Genomic DNA, 24,337 nt, shown 5'->3' with positions numbered 1-24,337 from the left:
CCTTCCTCGATAGTGACAGCGCGCTCGAGGCAACACACAGTAACGCTTAGGGAACGTGTTTGAGGTGTAACCGTGCCAATGTGCGCAATATTATCGAGCAGGCTTGCTTTCCATTCAGTCGACATAGTCGACAGAGCCGCTACAAAGTCGACCTACTTGACATCCTCACCCTGCCCAGACCGGGCGGTCTGCTGTGTGGTGGTGTATAATTCTAATTTGATACTATCAGTGACTTTTGTCACACACTCACGCCGGCACACGCGGGGATGCTGATAATAATTGGCGTCCCTTTTGGCTTCGGCACCGTTCCTCGCACCACCCACGAGGACACCCATTTCCAGCTGTCATGTTTGTGGGTGTATATCTGCGTGTGACTGTGGGTAGTCCCGTAGCCGGAATACGATCCTCTCACAATCTTGCACTGTCGACATGATGGCATTTAATCGCTTGCCATTTGCCAGTATGTTGCTTGTAATGTAATTATAAACTCCCTGCAATCCCTACAATCCCCATGCTCTCCGAGAAGCACACACACAGACACACATGTACTGGCAGCACGCGCTACTAGTTTTCCGCCTTCCCGAATTAGCCTTGATTGAGTGTGGGCTTTGCTCTTCCCCCGATGTTGAGGCCATGTTTGTGTGTGTGTGTGTGTGTGTGTGTGTGTGTGTGTGAAGTTTCGCAAAAGGGGGTTGGCCGAGGTGTACGAGCGACAGCTGGAAGCAGCCCCCTGCTCGCTTAAGGGCAAGGACACGCCCGAGCCCTTTTGCAGCCCGTTTTGCTGGAGTGAATTAGTGTGCACGAGCTGGGAATATGTCAAGCAGCACGCTAATCGGGCCTCCTCCCCGGGATAAGATGGATAGTGGTTGTTTTCTTTCCCAAAAACCACGCTCCACGCGGCCACGCTTCCTTCCGGCCGGCATGTCAAACAACCCCCCGGCCCGGTGGCGGTACGCCGAACGCTAGCCCGGACCATGATCGGCAAATGTGCGTAGTAGCACACGTCAGACATCAAACGACCTTATCTACGGCTGTCGTGCGTATTTTGCCACACAGCACACAGACGGCCATGCAAAAGGTGCCAATCGGTTGCCGCCGATTATGAGGCGCTCGGGGTTCCGGGTTCCGATTGCCGTACCGTTCCCGAACGGCGTACCTTGTGCCCAAATTTCGAATAACATTCCCCGCGCTGCGCGCCTCTGTCTGCCGAACGTCCCATCCCTGTCCGCTGTGGGTGATTTTGCCTGCACCCTAACCTTTTCCACAACTATTTTTAGACACGCTTCAACATTTTTGCCGCACCACCATTTGCCGACCGGGACCGATTACCGCTAGCTTCGATTAGGCTAGCTGCTTGCTAATTTCGAGCCCAATAGATGTCATCCGTTCTTAGCGATTCCTCTTTCACATGAATAACCATGTGTAGCGTGTGTGTGTGTGTGTGTGTGTGTTTTTTTTTACTCTGTGCACAATATCTGCACAAGTCCTCGTTTACTACACGTGTAGTGTTGTATTGTTTTGTATAGAGCACATGTAGGGGTAAACGGGACAAAATGAGCACCCTTTATTTCAGAATTATTTATCAACAAGTATAAATTCCAAGACTCAAAAAGTATTCGTTGGAGTGTTCTATGAACACCAGTTTAGTTTTATACCCTGTAATAATATGATAAAATGGTAAAGGTATGGTACTTCTATTTGTGATGGGAAAAATTAAGTTTTCGTCGGTATCGATTTCGGTTAGGTCCATAGTTTGCTGAAATCGATTCCGCGTAGCAGGTCCGGAATTAGTTTCCTGAATAGATTCCGGAATCGGCGACAGAATTGACTTCGGAATTAGCTCGTGAATTAGAATCGGTTTCGGAATTGAAATCGACTCTGGAATAGGAATTGGCTCCGAAATCAGAATCAGCTACGAAATCGGAGTCAGTTTCGGCATCTCTATAAGAATCCAATGTGTCCAATGATACTACGAATTGATAGCCGCAAAGAAACCAAATTTACTTGTAAACGATCCATTCGCATGGAGATTGTGAGATTGATTTTGCTTCTTTAATCATTATCATTTAATCATTATTTCAATTCAAGAACGGAATCATGGAATCATCCCATTCCGGAGCTAATTCCAATTCTGGAATCAAATCAATGATCAATGACTCCGTAATCGGAGCAAATTGCTATTCCCATGTCGATTCCGATTCTGAAGCTGATTCTGATACCGGGGCCGATTCCGGAGCCGATTCAGATTCCGGATTTGAGTCCGGTTTCGGAATCGAAATCCAGAATCGGCTCCGGAATCGAATTTAATTCCAACATGGAAATCGGCCCGTGTTTCGATTCCTAACACGGAATCGGAATCAGGTAGGTCCGATTGCGAGATCTTATCGCCAATTTCTCTACAATTTGTAAGAATAAATTAATACAATTAAATACGTATTTTTATAAAAATATAAAACTTAAAAAAATATAAAAAATGTTCACATGAGACGGAATGGGCAGATGCGCTTGTGAGGCTATGGGGTTTTATTTATCTACACAATGATGCTAATAGGCACTGCTTCAAAAGATTCGACTTCATCAATTAAAATGTGTAAAAAGTGTATTAATTTGTATTTTTTTTTTTTTAGGGAAAAAAATGAATAGCTTCCCTGCGCATCAAAGCCAAAACTAGGCAGAGAATACATTTCACCAAACGTGCGCAGCATCTTTAACCATTACCTAAGTCCTGTTGTTGTGGCCTATACTGATCCAGTGTTTTGACGTTTCACGTTTTGTTTACATATGCCCATTTTGCCCCGCGTGTCAAAATAGCACCAAGTGAAACATTTATTTTACACTTTATTCATTTGTTTACGTTATTTTCAGGGTATGTTTTCAATTTTAATCAAAAGACATATGGCGCATAGAATTTTAATTTTAATTTTAATCAATAGATATTGAGGCATAGAATAATGTAGGAATAATTGGGTTCTGTGGCAAATCCAAAGGAATATTCATTCAACTATTTAGAATGCCTCATTTTGCCCCGCTTTCCCCTAGTTCTAAAATAATCTGCATCGGTAGTGTTGTTTCCCTGCGCCTAAATGTAGGCAATGCGACAAACAGCTCAATTACTCGATACAAATGTACAAGCGTAACGCGGTCGGGGCTGGCAGGGCAAGTGGCAGAAACACGATCATATCCACCACACATTGCCCGCCTTAACAGTGCTCTTGTTAAGGGAATAAAACAAGCTTGAATCATCTTAAAAAGCGGAACTCTGTTGTGAAAATAGAGTTAAAACCCTGGCCGGTTGTTTTTTTTGCCTCGGCTAAAGAACTCGTGAGCAAATGTTTATTTATTGTTTTTTTCTATTATCTTGACTCGTAAAAGTTTCAAACTTGTTATTTAAAACACTCAAAATAAGGAAATTGCACTCAATTAACATGTTGCATACTTTTAGGCGTTCTGCCACGCCGGCAAGTATTAAGCTTTACTTTTGCCATTAAAAGTTAATTCGCACTACAGTTTGCCTACTGTACGGCGCACATCGGGTGAAGCTGAACTGCAATTCTCTTCTTTCTCCCCCTCCCCTCACCCCCCCCCCCCCACCCCATAAACGCCCCAAAATTATGCTATCTCTACGCCCAAACAAAATTGCCTCGTTTCAAATGTGTTTCAAAGCGGAACCCGCCCAAAAAAAAACAAAGGTCCGGTCGGTTACGGTGTCAGTGCCCCGGTCAGTACAGATTAAAATCCAAAACAACATCCATACCCCCCATCCCCCCACCCCCTTCCCAAAAACCGATCAATTCGTCCTATGTATGCTTATTTGCTATTTGTGTACACTCCGGCCTTCACTGCGAAACGGCAGCAGCAACAACACCAACCAAAACAAACAAACCAAAAAAAAACGCTCGGCTTGTCGGCCGGCTGGGGTATAGCATTTCCGTCTAACGGTAAATAAATTATTAACGCCCGAGGGACTAATCAAAATGACGCGTCAATTTTCATTTAATGTAGCAAATTAGAGTTTATCAGGAGCGAAATTGACAAATGGCCAATGAAACGCATGCTGTTTTACCAGCACTAGCAAATGCCTGCCCCTCAAACGAAGCTCATCCGAGCGGGGAGGCAGAATGGCGGAGGAGGAGTCTAACACAGCGTTCAGACACGTTCTCCACCCTGTTCGGTAGGCACCCCCTGCGTGTCCTTCTCTCCCACTCTGCGCCACTCCCGCTACTGTTCGGGTGATGGCCGGCCGTACTCAACGCAAACAATAATTTTCTTGTGCGTACTTCGAATTCGATTGGCAAGGATCGATTGGCAGAGCAGCAGCAGCAGCAGCAGCAGAAACATCACCGACACCCTAATGCGACGCGGCAACTAGGGTTCCGGCAAGGGAGCTCGGGCAGACGGGGGTTCCTGCGGTGCGAAGCACTGGGACTGATGACTTTTGCATGTGTTGCGTGGATGCCGGCGTACAGGCACGGCGTATTAAGTGCGTATTGCGATGAATTTAGTTCGATCGTTGAACTTGGCAAAAGGTTCGGCCCCGGTCTGTACTTTTAACTGCTTTATCCTTGCCACCGGACCACCTCGGGTCGGACCGCCAAAAAAAAAAGAACCCCCTCAGCCTACCAGAATGGACGCATTCGGCCGGTTTCGGTGGCAAAAGGCAGGGGAAGGGGGGGGGGGGAGGGCATGCAGACTCGCCCCCCGGATTATATATTGCATGAGCAATGTCTGGAATGCAAATAATGTGCACTTCTATTCGCGCCGGCTCTGCACGTTTTTACGCTTTCAATTTGCACTTCTGCAAGCGTGGGCCCCAGATCCCCAAACCGGGGCAAAGCCCGAACAGTGTCCGTGCGTTGCTGCCGGCGTGGCTACACGAGCTGCTACATATGACAAAACAGACGCACACGCGTACATAGTCGGGCCCAAAATTCGGCCCAGGTACGGCCCGCGCCAGCCGCACGTACAATATTATGATCCCTTACTCCGCATACTTAAGAGCGGGGAGGGAATGTTGGTACACGTACGCCGCGCGCGCAAACGTCATTGCTGCCTAGCTGGGGTGTTTTTTTCTTCTTATTTTCCACTGCTGCTCGGGCAATGGTATCGAACGTCTGGATAGTAGTGGTGCGATAGTGCACGCAAGCCCGTGTTGTCACTGTGGTTCGCATCGAGGCGACGATCCCAATCGGCCGGTTTCGGTGTTGTAGAAGTACAATTTGATGGATATAAATTAAAATAGCCGCCTAAAGGTATGCAATCCGGTTTACATAATAACTTTATTGAGGGAATATTGTATTTCTTCGTGGAATGTACCATTTAGGAAAATAATTATTGGACGTCTTGGCTAGGACTTTACGATTTAAAAAAAAATCAAAAAGCTCTCAGAAAAGACTCTTGCTCTTGCATTCCCAAGAACCATTTCCCATACCTTTTACACTTAAACATGTCTTAAAGCATTCTTTACTATGAGTTTACTGAGGCACATAGTTTTAACATGTCTTTTGAAGATGTTTAACAGTCTTTAAAGTTGTTAAACCTTTTAAACGCTCTGAAGACGCTTATAAGACTGTCTGTTAAAACTAAAATTGGAGTTTTGATGGTTGATTTTAATCAACCTGAAAATGTGTTCTTAAGTACGTTTATAGACTTGTTTGAGACTAAGGTATCAATATCAATCTTATGAAATGCATATTAAGTCTTGGACGAAGGGAACTTGGAACAGGCTATACAGGTTGTACCTGAAATACGCTGTTATCGCAAACCGTGGATAAGCCGAGCATTTCTAACTCCTGCACACGTTGTATTTTGCGGTTTTCAGCCATAATATATCTTTCTTTCTAATATTTAATTTTCTTTTTCTTTTGATTGCAGTGGGTGGTTTTATTAAGATTATTAGACATCTGCCTAATTCTAATAAACTATGCGTGGGATAAATCTGAGAAAACCTCTCTGACACTGCCTGTTCGCGGAGAGTCTTAAAACTTATTAGTCTGCACAAGCCCTTCCTAAAGTCTTGTGCTGTTTAAAAAGATCCTACCCACACATCTTGCACTACAAATCAACTGAACTTGCGATCGGGAAAGTCCTTCTGATCGTAAGCCAGTGGAAATTCCTTTTTACACGTTTTTTATTTGAAGTCGCTTACTGTTGGCTTTGAAAATGTAATGCTCGTCACATCGCCATGTTTTGCGAGCATTATTCTCACCAAATCTCTCAAATGCACTTTTCCTTTTCGTTGATATGGTGAAGAATGTCTTCTTTCCCTATTTCTTGGATTTGGTGCAATGTGCTTGAAATGATCTCAGTAACCATTACCATAAAACCATAACCATCCGTTCAACAAAATATCAAACGTAATTTATTTATTTAGATTCACATTATTACGGCTTAAAATATCAAAAGTATTTCGATAAAAAAAAAACAAAAATTAAATAAATTAAATTAAAACACGTCTTTAATGCGCTAACACCAAAATAAAATTGCCTAAAAAACGTGTTTTATTTTATTTTTTATATTATATGTTTGTTCATTTATGTGTCCAATATGTGTCAGCCATGTTGATATTTTGATAAACAATTCCAAACAATTTCCAAAACATCCTTTACCTCATGTTTATTATGACTCAGCTTTTGGTGCAAATTGAGGGCGTTTAAAACGAATCTGTATGTTTTAAATGATTTATTTTTAAGCTAAAAAGATGCATGTTATTGAGGCGCTTTGAATATTCTTCAAATTATTAAAATGTGTTTCAACAGTGAAATTGTCTTGGCATGGATATCTGCTCATACGCGAGTGAGATCCTCAGAAAAAATATCAATACAACGTAAAACATTCTTAAATAACTCTCACTCTTAAATAACCACCAGGGTAAGTGTACCAATAGTGGTGCAATTTGTAGTGGTACAGATGTGTTTTAATGGATTTAAAGTGTTAGGAAGGTCAATTACTCAATATAACACATAGCAATTGGAATATGTTTTATCTTCGTAATCACAACCATTTTTACCATGAAACACATCAATTTTACGAAAAATACATATTTTTGTGACTGGTTCGTTGTGCCTATAATGGTGGTATGGTTCCTATAGTCGTCGTATTGTGTTCCTATAGTGGTGGTAAGCAAAGAATCCTCAAAAACAGTGTATCATATCAATGAAACTTAGTTTCGAAGCTGTTTTCCTATGAATGGCAAGGATTGCTGATATAATAATGATTTCTTGCGTAAATTGATCGTAAAAATGTATAAATTAGATTGATGAAATTATTGACTAAACTACTGTACAACACCTGTCGTCAACCCACACCCGGAACAGAAAACTTGATTTGAGGTCGATTTTTCATTCAGCGAAATAAGCAAATTTTGGCCTTTTTGGTAAATAATCTACGTAAAACTCATTTCTATTGCTTATTTTAGTGTAAACATTACGACATGTCAAAAATATCCTAAAAAAATCTAAAACGACGTGTTTTTATTTATTTTAAAACTACAACCATAATAGGAACATGCCTGTTTTGTGTAGCTATAATGGCACTATGGTAAAAAATACTTAAAAATGCATAAATATGGTCAAAAGGGAAATAATTTTAGTAAAACATAACATATCATAATAGTTATGTTGAAAAACTAATAATTGCGTGGTTATTTGGTCATTTAGAACGTTAACAGAAATATGAGTTTCGTTATGAAATCCTTTTGGAACGATTTTGGAAGGATTTTGGAAAGATGTTGACACAGTTAACAAAATACCGGATTTTTCTGCCACTAAGTAACGAAATGGTCCCATTTATCTTTCAAACCCTTTGTAAAAGGCTGAAGAACATTTCACACTTACGTAATTAACTTAATTACTTTTAATTTGCCGTATGGACCGCTTTTTAGTTCAATACCACCACTATTGGTACTTCCACCACTATAGGTACATTTACCCTATTATGACTTCATATTAAATGCTTCATTGCCATCCCAGGAACATATCGATAGCAATATGCTGTAATTTTAATAGTTTACTTGGGCGTCATGCCGTAATGGTCTAGAAATGGTTTTAACTACTAGTCTTATCAGAATTCTATAGATCAGTTTTAAGTGGGTTTTATTTATTATCTTATTATCTTATACATTATACATTTATTATCTTATTAGATTATACACGACATTTCAATAAAAAAGGAAGGCTTATTAAAATAACCGTAGCAACCTCGTTAAAACTATGATAAGATTTAAAATGGTCCTTGGGTTTGCACTGTTACGTTTTGTAGAGTGTCAGCTTCAGGACTTTATCATTGCAATTTCCGTATTGCGTGAAGCGATACACAAGTCCCTCCAATTTGACATGCATGCATTTCGATGCGTGTGGTTGTGCGTTACTGCAAAATTTTATTTTCATCTTCCCACCTCTCGGTGGGAAGCGCTCGGTGGTGGCGCGCGGATACCCTCAGCGAAGCCCACATCGTTAAGCACCGGTAGGCGTTCGCTTTGAAAATGAAGATATTTTCCGAGGCCGAATGGGCCTCCCCCCCCCCTCCCTCCTTCCGCCTGTCCTGGCGGCCGGATAACTGCCGAAAACGCTCTGAAAGCGACGCCGTGCGCTCGGCTGCACAGGCCCGCGCGCTGCTGTATTTACGATGATGTTGCGCCATTTAGTCCCCCATTTCAGGCAAACCGCACCAACAAAAAAAAAAAAAAAGAAAAACCTCCCTGCCGGCTACCGAGCGGCACTTGCTTGTGGACAGTGTGTTTTTCTACCGCCCCTCCGCGCATCTCTGGCCGTGTTTTTCTGTTCACCCTTTTCTGCTGGGCGACCGGTCTCCGGGTTTTTACGAGATCTCGTGCCCTCACACCGGAATGGGGCGGAAGTTACACTACCCCCTCGACGGGCTGCAAATGATAAAAGCCCCTAACGACAGCCCGTTCACCGGTGGTGCGTTTGATGCAGTCGCGTGTGTGTGTGTGTGTAGTGCATGTTTTTCGAGCAGCACACAGGGACCAGGGGAGGGGGCCCACTCGAATGCGGGCCTACCGGGTGCTACCGTTTCTGCAATTGCAACTGTCCTGGCGTCCTGGAGCTATGATGCCTGTTTACGAGTGTGTATGTGTGTGTGTGAGCATTTGATTGACGACAGTGTGACATCGCACGGTACAAAGAGAATGCGCATCTTCAGCTGAGCGTACATTAAGCCGGACTACATGCGCCCGAAGGTGCGCACCAAGCCCGGTCCGGTCGGACCCGAAAGTGGTGCGCTCCCATGTGGGTCGCACTCCGCATCCAATTGGTTTTTGCACCGTGCAACGTGCAATTGGTTTTTGAACCGTTGTAAATGAGCCCCGGGTTCACCGGGTCGTTTTGCAAACCGGTCGGTTGCAATTTGGTGCATGTTAAGGTGTTTGCTGTTTACTTCCAACGGTGTCCAAAAAAAAAAAAAAAAACGCTTCACCTCGGCGTCAAAATGTCTTCCCACCAACGGGATACGAAACGAACCCCTGTGTGCCGCAGTGCCGCTGCCAAAGCGGGCGAAATATTCATTTTGCGATGAGTGGAGTAGTATTGCATCAGACACCAGGAAGGCTCTCCACAAAAAAAAATATGTGCAGAAACGGTCGGATTTCAATAAAGACGTCATCCACGTGGAGCACGCGTGTCTTTTCCGTTCCAATGTTCCAATGGCTAGAATATTTTAAAAAAAACGCTCTATCTGATCCACCTCCAAACGAACCCCATTGAGTGGAGGAAACGGGGACACAAACAAGAAGAAAAACAAAAAAACATACTCAAACACACAAACACATACTGTTCTGTGAACCATCAGTCAGAAAATTGAGTATCGCCCAATCGATTCGAGTTTGCGGCGTGGTGTGGGTGAGGGGTAGAAATGAAGCCCAAAACAAAACCAAAAATAAAGATTAAAAAAAAAGGACCAAACTCCTCTACCATGTTGACCATGATGGACGATGTTGTGATCCAATAAACATGTAGTTTTCATCCCGCCTCACCTCCCCTTGGTCCAGACGCTCCTTTTCATTGGGTAGATTTGCCGTCTTTTTGTTTGTGTTATAAATCGCTGTGTTTTGTTTTTCCTTCCTTTTTTTTTTTTTTTTGGTACACTCTTCTGGGTTTGCTTCCGGAAAAGGCAAGAACACAGAAGAGTAAAATAAAAAGAGTCACTATACAGTCCTGTTTTTAAAATATGCTGCGTTTCTACCGGGGCATTGGATGGGCTGCGTACTATCCCCACGGATCGTTTGCAATCGAAACGGGAGGAACTGGGGGTGCGGAAGCGAGCGCGAAAGAATGGGCAGAATGGACGGACAGCAGCGCGGCATAACTAAAACTGTACAGATTTAGTCATCCATCCATCAATCTGTGCCGTGGATTGATGGTGGGAGCTTTAGCGAGGTGGAGGATGGAGCCGCCAACTCACGCCCAGCTTGAATAGATGAGCGGGAGGCTGGGAGGGAAGGAGACAGAGATACAGTATTTAAAGATAGCATCGAACAGGTCGGGCTGGCTTATTGTGGCTGCGGTTTGTGCTAGGCTAGCACAACCACAATCTGCCACATTTGCTCGATTTTTATTGCGGCATGTTTATTGGCTGCTCGTGGGCCACTTCAATGCCTCAATTAGCTCTGCACGTTAGTGTCTCACGCGGTGTAAATAAGCGTTGAGTGGCGTTAATGAGCGCCTGAAGGTATGGAATGTTTCGGCGCCTGAAGGTAGCCTACATGGTTGCATGAACGCCTAAAGGTATGTGATGTGTCGCTCAAATGTCCTTTGCCAGAAAACAGAACTGAGCAATAAATTATTATAGAGCAATTTTCATACACTTTTATTGTGCGTTCAAAAGCTTGCTTTTGAAAAAATGAGCTCAGTGCTATTGCTTTGCACTATGCACAAACACAGAGCTGTATTAATTGTAAACAAACTATGCATTTAAGGTTTCAAATTGTAATCCGCTTTGGCAATGTACATGTTTCGGACAATAGCTTAACTCACTATGAGCACGATAAAATCAGCCTCCAACCACTACCTCAGCGCTATGCCAAGAGAATAACTAAAAATGCAAACCAAAGCGTTCGGAGAGGGACGGGACGTCATTTTCTTTTCTTTTTTATAATATATTTCCCGAACTTCATCATGCTGCACACGAAACATCGAACAGCTAGTCATCGAGCAACAACCACTACAACAACAGCTACAACATTCCAAAAAGGACCAACATACAAAAAAATGCCATCACACATGCCCTGGCTCGCCGGCCTACACTATCGGTACAAATTTAACCCCACCCCAGCTCCCCAAACCGACCCAAATGTTTGTCGTTCCCGCGGGAGCGGAAAGGCTATCAATCTTTACGCCGGCGCTCGTTATTCGCTTGTCACATCCGGATATCGACATCCGGATTGACCCGCAGCCATCGCAGCTAGGGTCAGAGGTTTGGAGCAGGAGTAGCACTAGCAGCAGCAACACACACACACACACACACAAAAAATCCTCCCGATAACTTTCCCGTCGTTCTGGGCCGCAGACTGGGCAGCAGTAGCAGCAGCAACAGTCGAACGAAGCCACGAAACCATCGCGCAAAACGAGCGAACGATAAGAAGCGGAAGCTGGCGGCGGCCGTCGAGCGGAGCAGGAAACCCCGAAACGCCATCATTCGACAGCTGGCAGCGAAACCCTCGCGGCCCAGTGTGTGGGTAGCCGGGCGCGCTCGTATTTATATTTGCTGGCAAAACAAATTTATCGCTCCGAAGTTGAGCGATGTGCAATAATGTGTATCAAATTTGTTTAAAATAATACACAACACCACTCCGGGCGACCATTTCTTTGCTCTTTGCGCCGGGATGCTGGGTGGCAAAAAAATGGTGGAAAAACGAATTGCACCCTCCCACTCCGATGCACCGTGCTCGGTGTTGCAACGACAGTTGAGGGGATGGTACCATTTGCACTTTTGCGGGGCAGGGAACAAGTTTGGTACCCGTTTACGGCATTATTCTTTTTGCGCTTATTTGTGTTTTTGATGATTTTTGGAAGAAAACGGAAGAGTACAAAAATGTACAAGTCCGCTGGAACTGGTTTACATTTTTTTTTACAGATTTTAAATGGGAAGTAAACAACAACACAATGAGCAATAAATAATTTGTTTTGCCTTTTGTAAAATATGATCGAAAACACCCAAGGGTCCCATACGGTGTTGTACAACCCTGTACGAGGTGTTGATAACAGGATGATTTTGTTATGCAGGTTGCATACTGTCCGGCGTGGGAAGCAAAAGGAAAACAATTAGCAAGCAGACACTGGGCGAAATAAAAACAGAAGCACTGTGTAGCTTTTATTCGTAGGAATGCATTGAATTATCTTACTGGATAAGGATTTTTCAACTCAAAATGGGGGAAAAAATCACGCATTTTTTTTTTGAATAATTTAAGCTATTTTATTTTAGGTTATCATTCAGTGTCGAGAATCTATCTTCGAGTTTTGTAGAAAAAAAAATACACTAACAGTAATAAGTAAATCGCAGCGCAACTTAATTTTTGTTCATAAACAGTTGTTAAACCTATAGTTATTGATTGAAATATTATGTTTAACGACTAATCGATTAGTACAGGGGTTTCCAAACTTTTCAGTTCGCGGGCCGCATTGCTTCACAACCAACTTTGTTGAGGACCATTTTGACGCTACCTTTAGAATGGGTGGAAGTTCAAATCTTGTTTTAATAAGAAAATACTAGCAAAATACATAAAATTTCGGGAGCTTTCTTTTATCGAATCTTGATTTTCGTCTTCCAGAATTAAAAAAATAACTTTTTGATTGGTCAGTCAGAAAAGAAAGCTATTTAATTTAACCTTCAACCAGTCATCGCGGGCCGCATTAAAGGTTGACGTTTAGTTGATATTTTAAGTAATATTTGTGGCTGCAAAATATATTTCTGAGGATTTTTTTTTTAATTCAATTTGTTGTTTTGATTTTTGAACATTTCTTTTATTATTAAAATATTTAATAAAAAAGAACAAAAACACATTATTTGAGAAAATCATTTGAATAATAAGGTTATCAATCATGTTTTCAGTAATCCCTGGCTATCCTATATGATAGCTATGTCTCCTTAGTAAACATAAATAAAACCTGCAATTGACGAGGGTGCTTGAATTTAGATATTAAGTTCAAACACAACGGTGTTACAACGATATGCCTAGAAGAAGAAAAATTATATTGCAAAAATTGTTTTTGCGAGAATCAGTTGGCTTACCGAAGCCTGCTTTTGTGACAAACATACAGCAGTCATCACATATTTAGCATGTTGGCCATCTAAACCCAATCAAACTTTTGGTTATTCTTGTTGGAATTTATTGCGCAAGCATAGATCGGATTGACCAGAATGTGTGCTTGGAATAGCGATTCGTTGAAGTATTTTGTTTGAATGAATTTTGATTTCATGCTCATACAACGAAATAACTGTGCAAGACAGATCTTTTGAATAGAAAAATATGTACAAAAATTGCAACAGCTATTTTTTTTTTTTTGCAGTTTAATCATAAATTTCCCCATAAATAAATTAAACTTGAGAGCATTACAAAACATGTTGGGTTGAAAAATCTCAAATGATGAGATGTTTCCAATATTATTTAAAAAAAACACACACACACACACACAATGGTGCTATTTTTATTCCACGCAGTGTAGTTGCTAGCGAAAAAGTGAAGCAAAACCTTTGAGAAGATGTATGTCATTGCCAATGGTTAGTTTAGCCACTTCAAAGAATCCAAATAACGCTTTCAGTATTTATCCAATAGAACACATCGTTGGCTAATAATTGTCAACCTTCCAGCAATGAGCGCACTTCTGAGCTACATCTGTATCGTTCATGGAAATCATCGGCACTTAGTGACACTGACCCATTGCCTACCCATTCACGCACAAACATTTTGCCAAGCCGCTTACTGGCGAGGGGAAAGAGGGAAGAACAAAATGAGCAGAAAAAAATAAACCCCAATGAATAGCAAACCCATCCTAGCCGCGTGTTCCTCCAATTGACCGAAAATCATTCAACGTTCAGTTGAATTAGCAACCGTTCAAAAAAAAAATTATACGAAAACCCTCTAGCTCTTTTCTCTTTTGTCAAAACCCCCACAAGTCAACCCGATGCGGGAAAGGGTTAAAGGGAGAAGTGTGTGTGTGTGTATTTGGGGCATAGAAGAGAACCTCGGGAATGCAAGGGCGTTCCATTGCTACGGCAACCCGTTTACTGTCCGCAACACACAATATCCCCTCAAATCCTGTTGAATTGAACAACTATTGAACAACAAAAATAAAAACAAAAAAGGAACGCCCCCCCCCCTCCCCCTTCCCCTCCCCCAAACCCACCCAGAGTGGTACGCATTTAGAGCGGTCGCCGTACGCAAATACGGATGTGCGAGCGCGGCTTATTGATGTTCGAGAAGATTAATTTGCAATTTATGGAACAATCATAAATTATCCGTCGTATGTGTCACCCCCTCCGTCGCCCCCTCCCCTCCCCCCCACCAACCTCCCCTGCCTCGTGCTGCTTGTGTAGTGGTGGCGGTTGCGGTGATAGCAGTGCCACGGTTGACTGTTTAACTTATTTGTTCATTTTCCAATCGCCCTCCTTCCTTGCTATCCCCCAAATGACACCCCATCCGCTTACCACCCTACCGCTGGCGCTGGAGCCTGCGCGTCATAACAATGTACCGCGCTGCGCGAACCGTACCGAAAAAGGGCCAACCCTCAATCCCTCTAGTCCGGACGCCCGCTGCGTGAATTAATTTTGTGTGAAAAAGTTTCTACAATAATTATATCGGCATCTATATCAATTAGTGGAGCGTGCAGTGTGGTTGTGTGCAGGTGTGTGCAGCGTTTGCTGGTAGTTAAAATATCACACACACACGCACCAAATCACGGCTCACAAAAAAAAACAGATTCTCCGCTAACAAATTAATAAATACAATAAAAATTATATACCTCATTCGCTCGTGGAAAGCAACCAGAATAAATAAATAAATAAATAAATAAATAAATCAACAAGTTGAAGCAAATGCATTTTCTTACTTGATTTTTCTGTTGATGTCAATTTATTATACACTGCACGAAATTAGAATAGCACGATGTTTTTTACAGCAATTATGGATACCGATTAGGATGTTTGATTTCCGAATTTAAAAAAAAAATCAGGCAAATTTATTTAATATATTGATGGGATATTTCTCAATTATACAGCTTTATTTTATTTTTGAATATTTTGCTTTAGTTTTGGTTCAGATTGGATTAGTAATCACCAGAATATAAGTTCTTTTTGAGTTTAAAGAAGCAAAATTTGATTTTTTTTTTGTATAAGACTACCTACTGGTATACTTACTGTACTGATCTCAGCAAATGGCGTACGAAAAAAAATACCAGTGAACAAAAGTATGTCGAAATCGTGCATGATTACCATTTTCGGTGTTGAAAATCGTGTTTTTATCAAATTCGGAAACCAATCAAAACAAACAACAGCTATCATTCCAAAGTAAACGATTGATGATGGGGTGCTAAATCGTATTAATATTCCTAAAAGTATTTTTTTTTTCCTTAAGAAATATTGTGAAAATTTTCTCTTTTTCGGGAGAAATAAAGCTCAAAGTTGTTGGATACTATGTGTGATAACGCTACTGTTGCTACAAATGATAAACAGCAGTTTTTTGTTTATTGAGCCAGTGCTCTTACATCGCGTTCATGGCGATGCATTCAATATTTGGAATACGTTGTCATCATACAAAAATGTATTGAAGAGGATCTAAATGCACAAGCTGTCGGGAAATGAACCAACATACATGAAATTACCTAGATTAAACAGTTTGACACTCACATAGACCTGGAAAATGATTTATAGTATAAAAATGTCGTTACGAGCATGCACTGTATTACTTAACGCTGGATGTTTGATAAGTTTATTGTAGTGATCAAGTAATCACCCTGCTGTCTAGCTCCAACATCCGATAAAAAAATAGTTCTGTTACTCTTATGAGTTTTTTTTTTTGTTAAATTATTAAAAAAGCAGTTGAGACATGCTAAAACCCCTAATTCGTCGTCATTTAGAACAGATCGAGTATCACTCGCTGTAATTTATATTTTTGTCGATAAATTAGCGATTCATTTAAATAATTTGTATCCGTGAGTTGTACATTCGATCATAAAATATTCATTATGTACTTAAAATATACGTTTCATATGATACAATCACAAATGTATGATAAGTCCATCTTCTTTTTTTTTTTGTGCACCTGTTTTTTTAGTAATATTCCAATAAAAATGAGAAATATCCCTTCAATATATAAAATAAATGTGCTTGAAAGGTGTCAAACATGGTATTCTGGATAAGAGAAAGCGGGGCAAAATGGGCATGTTAAGCAGTTTACTGACTATTCCTCCAGCATTTATCTCTGGTTTAAAATTGCCACAAAGCCTGAAAATAACTTAAACACATGAAACAAGTGTAAAATAAACGTTGATGTTTTACGAGAAGCTATTTTGACACGCGGTGTAAAATGGGCATAGCCCTGTTGCAAAATTGGCATATCTAAACAACACGGGAAACGTCAAAACAATGGGGCAATATGGGCCACAACAACGGCGCTTAGGTAATTTATCTATGCTTTTGTGCACGTTTCGTTAAATGTATTATCCTCCCATTTTTTTGTTTTGCTGATCAGGAAAGCCCTTACAATTCTTTCAAAATTATCTTATCAAAATTCAGACCTAGTTTTTAAGCATTTCTGCAATCAAACCTTTTTAAACTGTGCCTGTTAGCATTATTGTGGGAACAAATACAACACCATAGCCTCACCTAAAGTATTTTTTTGTTATATTACTAAAAATACTAATTCAATTGCCTTGCTTTCCTCGAACAAATTGCCTACAAATATGATATCTTTAAAAACATACTACGTTCAACTTCCACGTATCCCTGTGGCACTGGTTTTAGCTTATTTTCGAAGTGGCAAAAATTACATCAATCTGGTACTAAACGTTATTTCGCATTTTTCTTTGTTATTTGTTATTAACCGTCATGTGGTCGACCGCTTACCCGGGTAAGTTTCGCATCTTTCTTCGCATCCGAAATAATTTTAGATTAGGAAGTCGTATTGACATCAAATTTTTAAAATGCCTCAGAAAATATGTTTACTAATCATGTGCAAAAACTCAAAAACACCAAAAATGTTTAATATTTTTTTTATTATTAAAGTTTATACACCCTTCACATGTACAACCACCTACCTGGGTAGGCCATACCTATCGTATGGAAGAATGATATTTTTCTTGATATGATATATTTTTTAAAATCGTATATCTTTTGAATTACTTGTTAGATTTGAATGAAAACTGTCTTATAGGTTCATAATAATGTTTTATAACATATCGTAGTAAAATAAGAATTTTAAAAATCCTATTAATTTTGTTTTACTCAAAAAAGTGCTGTAACTCCAGCACCCCAACTGGCCTTGTCGCAAGTTCTGAGTGGATTCTTATGTTTTTTTTTCTTTTCTTTCGATCGTTGTATTGCAGTTAAATTTTAATGCTTTTTGGGTAACAATATATTGAAAATAACACTGAAATCATCCTATTAAGATATGATACCATCCGCTACAAGCAAACGAAATAGAATTTGCTGGCTGATAATTAGCACACACACACATTTAATCTTTTGTTATAGTGCTACTGCCGAATGGTGATGGGCGTTTCGGAGCGCACCAATGGCTCCGAAGCCGGCTCCGCACCCACGGCAACGGAGCCGGATCCGCACTAACAGCTCCGGAGCCGGCGACGATTCAACGGCTCCGGACCAACGACTTTGGACTAACGTTTCAATAGAGTCGGCATTGTATGATAGCGTAAAAAACGAATCTATCTTCTAGCAAGTGTAGAAACTAACACCCGATGTGGTTGTATGGTTGTTGAACTATATTCAAAAATTATCGATTTTTTTTTTTTGTAAATTCCTTTACAACATTATTTACGAAGCTATTTATGGAACTTTCCGATTGAAACTTTATTGAAAAGGCTTTTTTTGAGCGAAATTGTTAAAATTGGCTTCGGAGCCGTGGATGCGGAGTCGTTGGTGCAGAGCCAGCTTCGGAGCCGCTGGAGCGGTGTCAGCTTCGGAGCCGTGGGTACGCTTTTAACCACGAAAAACATCATTCTTCTATACAAAATATATGGCCTACCCGGGTAGGCGGTTGTACGGATACGTAGAGTTTTTTGGTCGTACACAAGACGGTTCAAGGGTTATACAACTTACATGGTGTTCATAGAACACTCCCATGAATAAATGTTGAGCATTGGAATGTATCTGTGTAGTGAATTAATGCCCAAATAGAAAGTGCCCATTATGCTCCGCTTTTCCTTACATGTTAGATCCATATTTTTTTGGGAAAAATACATAGTGGTGCTGTTTTTATTTCGCGCAGTGTATGAAAAATTCACTAGGTAAAGCACTGTTTTACGTAATACATCCCAAAAATAAATGATTCCAACTACGCGTCGTGAAATTCAACTGATACTAAGATTTCCTTTACACAAAGTTGGGCGTGTGATTTTGTACCGAGTGCTGCCATCATTTCGGCCGCAGCCCTACGTCCAACGCCCGTGTCATGTTCGTATAATTTTTCCAGTAAACCTGTACTGGAGTAAATCTATTTTCCTCACGATTACAAAACTGCTCGTTATCGTTCATTACGGAACTCAATTATTTAATTTGTTTTTGTTTTGATAGCCCACTTGATAGCCGTCCGGGACGAACCTTCAGCGCCACTGCCGCTGCCTGTTGTATTTTCCCACATGGCCACTGATTGGTGACCGTCGCAAGGCCGTCGACAGAGGCCGAACGATAACCCGCCATTTGCGTGCGGCGTGTGAGTGCGCACGAACATCAACAAGCATTGACACCTCTTGCCCCTTCCCAAGCCAAGCGTAAATGCTGACTTTCCCGGGAAAACTTCCGGCTGTTTTGTCATAATAAGAATGTTTTAATAATCGTTCACGCAACCCGAACCGCGTAGCCCTTTCCGTCGTCGCAGCTAGAAGAAGTTTCGCCCTCCGGGATGCTGATGTCATCGTTCGGAGCAGCAGTCTTCATGCTTAACCCAACCTCCCAACGCCTGCTGCGTGATGGACCTTTGAGCGACTTTCCCGACTCGTTTGCTGCCCTTTGCCCCAGCTACCGCAGCCGCCCCAAACATAAGGGATTATTATTTTATTGGGATGTCGAATGCCCTCAACGATAATTTGGGCAAACCCCCTGTGCGCCTACTCAGTCCCCTGCTCAGCCCACCACACCAGCAGTGCTCCACATGGTTAGGGAAGTTTGTGCGGGAAAAACGCAGCTGCTAAGCGCTCACTCCCTCACTTTGATCTGCTCCGCTTCCTTCGCCGCCTAAGCTCCCGCCGGGTGGGGGTATTGTTTTGGTGGAAAGCGCCTAGACACGGGCAGAGAGCCGCATGATCCCGCAAAGCACAGCTAGAGCGTAACGGGAGGAGGGGGAGTTGGTGGGAGTGAACTCGGTAGCGCAATTTTCCCACGACCCTTCACATAATGCACAACGCCTCGGCTAGGGTTTGGAGCGGGTGGGCAAGGGAAGGATAAAATGTACCGCGCGTGTGTGTGTGTGTGTGTGTGTGTGTAAGTGAGTTGTTGTTTTTTTCACGAGTGCCGGTTGCACTGAATTTTGCATGTTATTTTTTCTAACCCACTTTTATTAGAGTTTTTTTAATTCTACAAAGGGAAAAAGAGAAAAAGAGATAACGAAGGAGAGAGAGAGAGACAGCGTAACATCTGTTCAGATTAAGGCTGCATGCCGGCTACACGCGTTTTTTTTCCTTTTTTACCGCTGCCTCTGCTCTGTTGTACCAACTCCAACGCGGCTACCTGTACGGTGCGCCTAAATGTATGCAAGCGGATGATCTTTGTTGCGCATTAGCATAACGTGGGTTTCGCTTGCTTGCACGCATCGGTAAAGGTTCTTCCCATCTGTCACGCAAAGCCGCCCAAAAGGGATATTGTTCTGTGGGGAAAGGAAGTATTGAGGGGACCAACGCGGAATACTAGGAAAAGCATCTTCGTTTTAAAAATGTTGGAAAATGCTACAGTGACAGCGACCTCATTATCATGAGAACAGGCCATGAGGGGTAGTTATAGCAATAATAAACAATTCATTCGAATTGTTTTACACCGTTTTGGAGCGCTAATAAACAATTTTTAGAATTATGTTCACACTGTTCAACCGTAAGTAACCATTCGCAACTCAACTGGAATGCTGGTGTCTATCTGAAAATTGTTCAAATGAAACTCAACAATTGACACCTCGCAGCTGGTTTGTTTGTTTGAAGGATTTTTTTAAGTTCAAAAGAAAAAAATAGGCGCCTTCTATAATTTATGCAAGAAAGAAAAACAATTTCAATTCAGCACTGGAACAATATTCATCATCCGGATCGTATCCGTTTGACAGTTACAGTCCGCCATATTTGATTGCATTATTTGTGTAAAAACAAAAATGCATATTAATAACGTCTCATTGAAAGGTGTCGTAAGGGGACCATTTGGTTTAGGAAAACACTATGGGAATAGCACAGTTCTGCTATATCCTTTTATTCTTCTATTTGGTGAAACAATTAACACGGATATGCTGACCTATACAGGCTTTGGAGATTTATTCAGTGATACGCAGCCGAATATTAAGGCTGTTAGTGATTGCCTGGGACTCGTGCAATTTCAAGACAATTTTGAAGCCGAAGACAATTGGGATCATTATTTTCGAACATCAATTCGGGCCTTTCACGATGCTAAGCTTTTATAGAGTTTGCCAGTTGGCGGCTGAACTCATGTCAACACTCTATCAGCCTAAATTCTTTCAATCTCAAAGCTAGAACTAGATCCGAGTATCGGCTCGAAAAAATTGTCAAAACAAGGTCGTGTTTACATTTATCCCATTGTGCATTAAAGATCAGGTGGTGGAATCTGAATTCAAAGTGTGAGTAGGTCTCATAGCATGTTTTTTTATAACCCAATTTGATCGTCACTTTACAACAGGACGGGTGAAAACTTTTGCTCAAACAGGCTTTCTGGTAACTTGACGAATACACAAAACTCTCTTTAAATCTTCATTCAGAAACAGAAGCGATAAAAATCTACCTTCTAAATACACACACCTTGAGATAAGCCCACCTGTATATTATACTCTCTTTGATAGCTACTCGAAAACTGATATACAATGCAAACAGCTGAAAGGCTGAAATCTCAACCTACGATCCTAAAAAGGAAAAAAGGGCCCATTAATGAAATTTTGGGTTACCTATGTAGTAGCACACTGAGGCTAGGTTATAGACATTAATCGGCTCGAAGGTTATGAAACTGCATGAGCTATTCGAATTATTGCAAAAGAAAGGACAAGCGAAAACATCGTTGAAAACGATCCCAAAGTATGTTTGGAGACACCAACAACAAATTGGCGCAGGGTTCTGGCATAACATAAGCAGTCGAAAGCTAAATTCTGAACAAAGATCACACCTATATCTGCTGGTGAATAATAAAATAAAAAAAATTGTACCGATCTTTTTCGTCACCACCGCTTTACATCACCAACATGCCCACACTGCCCAATGGATGAAACACTCAAACATAAGTTCGCGGTGTGTCACCGATCAAAACCAGCATGGGGGCCCTTTCCGTTTTAAGTTCGTAGGCTGAAATTTCAGCCTGTCAGCTGTTTGCATTGTATAGCAGTTTTTGAGCAGCTATCAAAGTGAGTATAATACAGGTGAGCTTCTCCCAAGGTGTATGAGTTTCGAAGGCCGATTTTTATCGCGTCTGTTTCTGAATGAAGATTTGAGGAGTGTTTTGTGTATTCGTCAAGCTTCCAAAAAGCTTTTTTGAACAAAAGTTTTCACCCATCCTGTCTAAAAGTGATATTCAAATTTGATTTGAAAAACATGCTATGAGATCACCTGGACTACATACACTTTGATTCTAAATTCCATCATCAGATCTCTTAGTGCAGAAGATGCATAACTTGGGATAAATGTAAACACCACCCATGTTTTGCCATTTTTGAGCAGGTACTCGAATCTAATTCTAGCTTTGAGGCTAGAATAATCTAGACTGAAAATTGTAAGCTAATTTTGTGTGTGGTTTTGTATGCAGGGTTTACATGTTTTCAGTCTCCAACTGTCAAACTCCATACAAAAAACTGACTAGAATCGTGTAGGGCACCATTTACAGTTTTACAAAGACGACTTAACAATATCAGTCCCAAAAGACAACTATCCTACGAAGATCTATACGTTCCTGAGTTAAGTGGTTCAAGTGCAGCAACTTGTAGTGAAATACTTCGCATATTTTTCAACTATATCATCCACATCATCCTGTTGTCTGTTGTAAATAATGTTAAATAATTAAACACACGTAATAAATATTTTTATTAAAAAAAAACCGACCGGCCCCTTTTCGTGCATATATTTTTGAAATTTATAGAACATTTTTGAAATTTAAAATTATCGATTTAAACATTGTTTAACATTTCTTCGCAAAATATTTATGATCCAGCAAGACAAATTCAAACATTTATGAGCTAACCTTATCAAGCTGGCGACGTATCAGTGATTGCGGTATATTTTTTTTTATGAAATGATTACATGATTTCAACCGTCAAGTGTCAATTTCTATACAAAAAAGCTGGCAAGAATCGTTAAACCCTCCATAGTTTGAACAATTTGTTAAATATTGATCTATTTTATTTGAAGCGTGAAATAAAAGCGTGTAGAAATTCAATAGCACATAACTTAATTAGAATTTAAGTAAAACATAATAAAAATCGAACTCGAAGCAATCAGTTGCAGTTTAACAATGTGCAGTTGAACACTAAACGTTTGCTAGTGATTAAACAGTGTTTAAATGTTTCTAACAATATTTTATTTGAGCTCAAAAACGATGTACCATTCTGGGAATAAAATAAATCTCTGTTGAATCCAACCAACAGTAACATGTTGTGTTTTGAAAAGATAATAAGAAACACCTAAAAAACCCCACCATTTTCTTACCATCCGTCCCGCCGCCCACTGCCACCATCCAGCAGGAAACCAATTACCAATCGCATTACTACCTCATCAGCAGCACCGCACTACCTGCCGCAACTCACCGGTGACGGTGCAAAACGCTCGAATCGATCGAAGTCCGATCCATTAGCGGGCGCGCCTTGGAGAATGTGGCCCAGGCTTATTAGATGCTGCTAATTATTAATCATTCCTTTAATTGAATCTTCATCCTGCCGCCGCCGTGGCTGTGCACGTGGCTGGTGGTAGGCAAAATCCGATCCGCGGCAAGCGGTAAGATAGGCACATTACAGTCAGCCGCACCAATCCCCTCGACGCCAGCCAACCAGTCAGGGAGGGATGATGCTCCAGCGCAGTGCTTCTGTTTCAGTATTTATGGACGCGGAGGCCAGCCTTTTCCGCCCCGCCGTGCCCATCGTTTGCATTTCATTTCCATTAGCCTGCCCGGGCATTAAACGGCCGAAGTAACATCCACACCATTGGCAAACCGCAAAGCAGCGACCCGAGCTGGTGCTGTTCCCTTTTTCCGGCTCGCGCTGTTGCCGCGCTCGTGCCAAACGTTCCCGTGCCTGCGATGGTCAAATTTTCCGGTTCATTCGCGTGCTCCAATCGCTCGACGCACCTTGCCTGCCATTCCCTCCCGCTGCCTATATCAGCAAGCAGACGACGAAACTTTGACTTTGCCCGGAACAATCCGGATGCCAAACTTCCCGAAAGTGCCCGCTGCATTCAAAAACATGCCCGTAACGGCCCTCCCCGGTACACTCCATAGCAAAACTGTCGCTTCGCCTTGTAGTGTTGGGGCGCAAATCAACAGACGATCAGGCCACTAATTTTACGACTAATTAATTATTGAATTAATTACCACCCAGATTCGACCTGCCGGCAGCAGGCGCTTTGCGGGCCGGATTAAGACGCCGAAGGTGCAGCCCACGATGACGTGCGAAGTTAGTTTTGATCTAATGGCGGGGCTGCCGAACAGTGCTGTTTATATAAGAGAGAAAGAGAGAAGAAAAAATGCAAGCTTATGTTTTCAACAAACCCGTTAAAGCATTTGAAGGATAGTTTATCGAGCGGAAAATAATTACGCTTAGTTCTTCAGAACTTCAGAACAGCGTTTACGTGGCGAAGTATGAGCAAAAAAAAAAACAATTCCACTGTTTGGTTCCTCTGAATTGTCGTTCGAGCAGAAAGTATGCCATGAATAATACAGTAATGTATAGAGGATTGCATACATTAGGGCTGCA

Source organism: Anopheles gambiae, chromosome X, assembly GCF_943734735.2.
Source record: "Anopheles gambiae chromosome X, idAnoGambNW_F1_1, whole genome shotgun sequence".
NCBI lineage: Eukaryota > Metazoa > Arthropoda > Insecta > Diptera > Culicidae > Anopheles > Anopheles gambiae.
The sequence above is the reverse complement of the archived record's forward strand: the minus strand, read 5'-3'. Positions refer to the sequence as shown.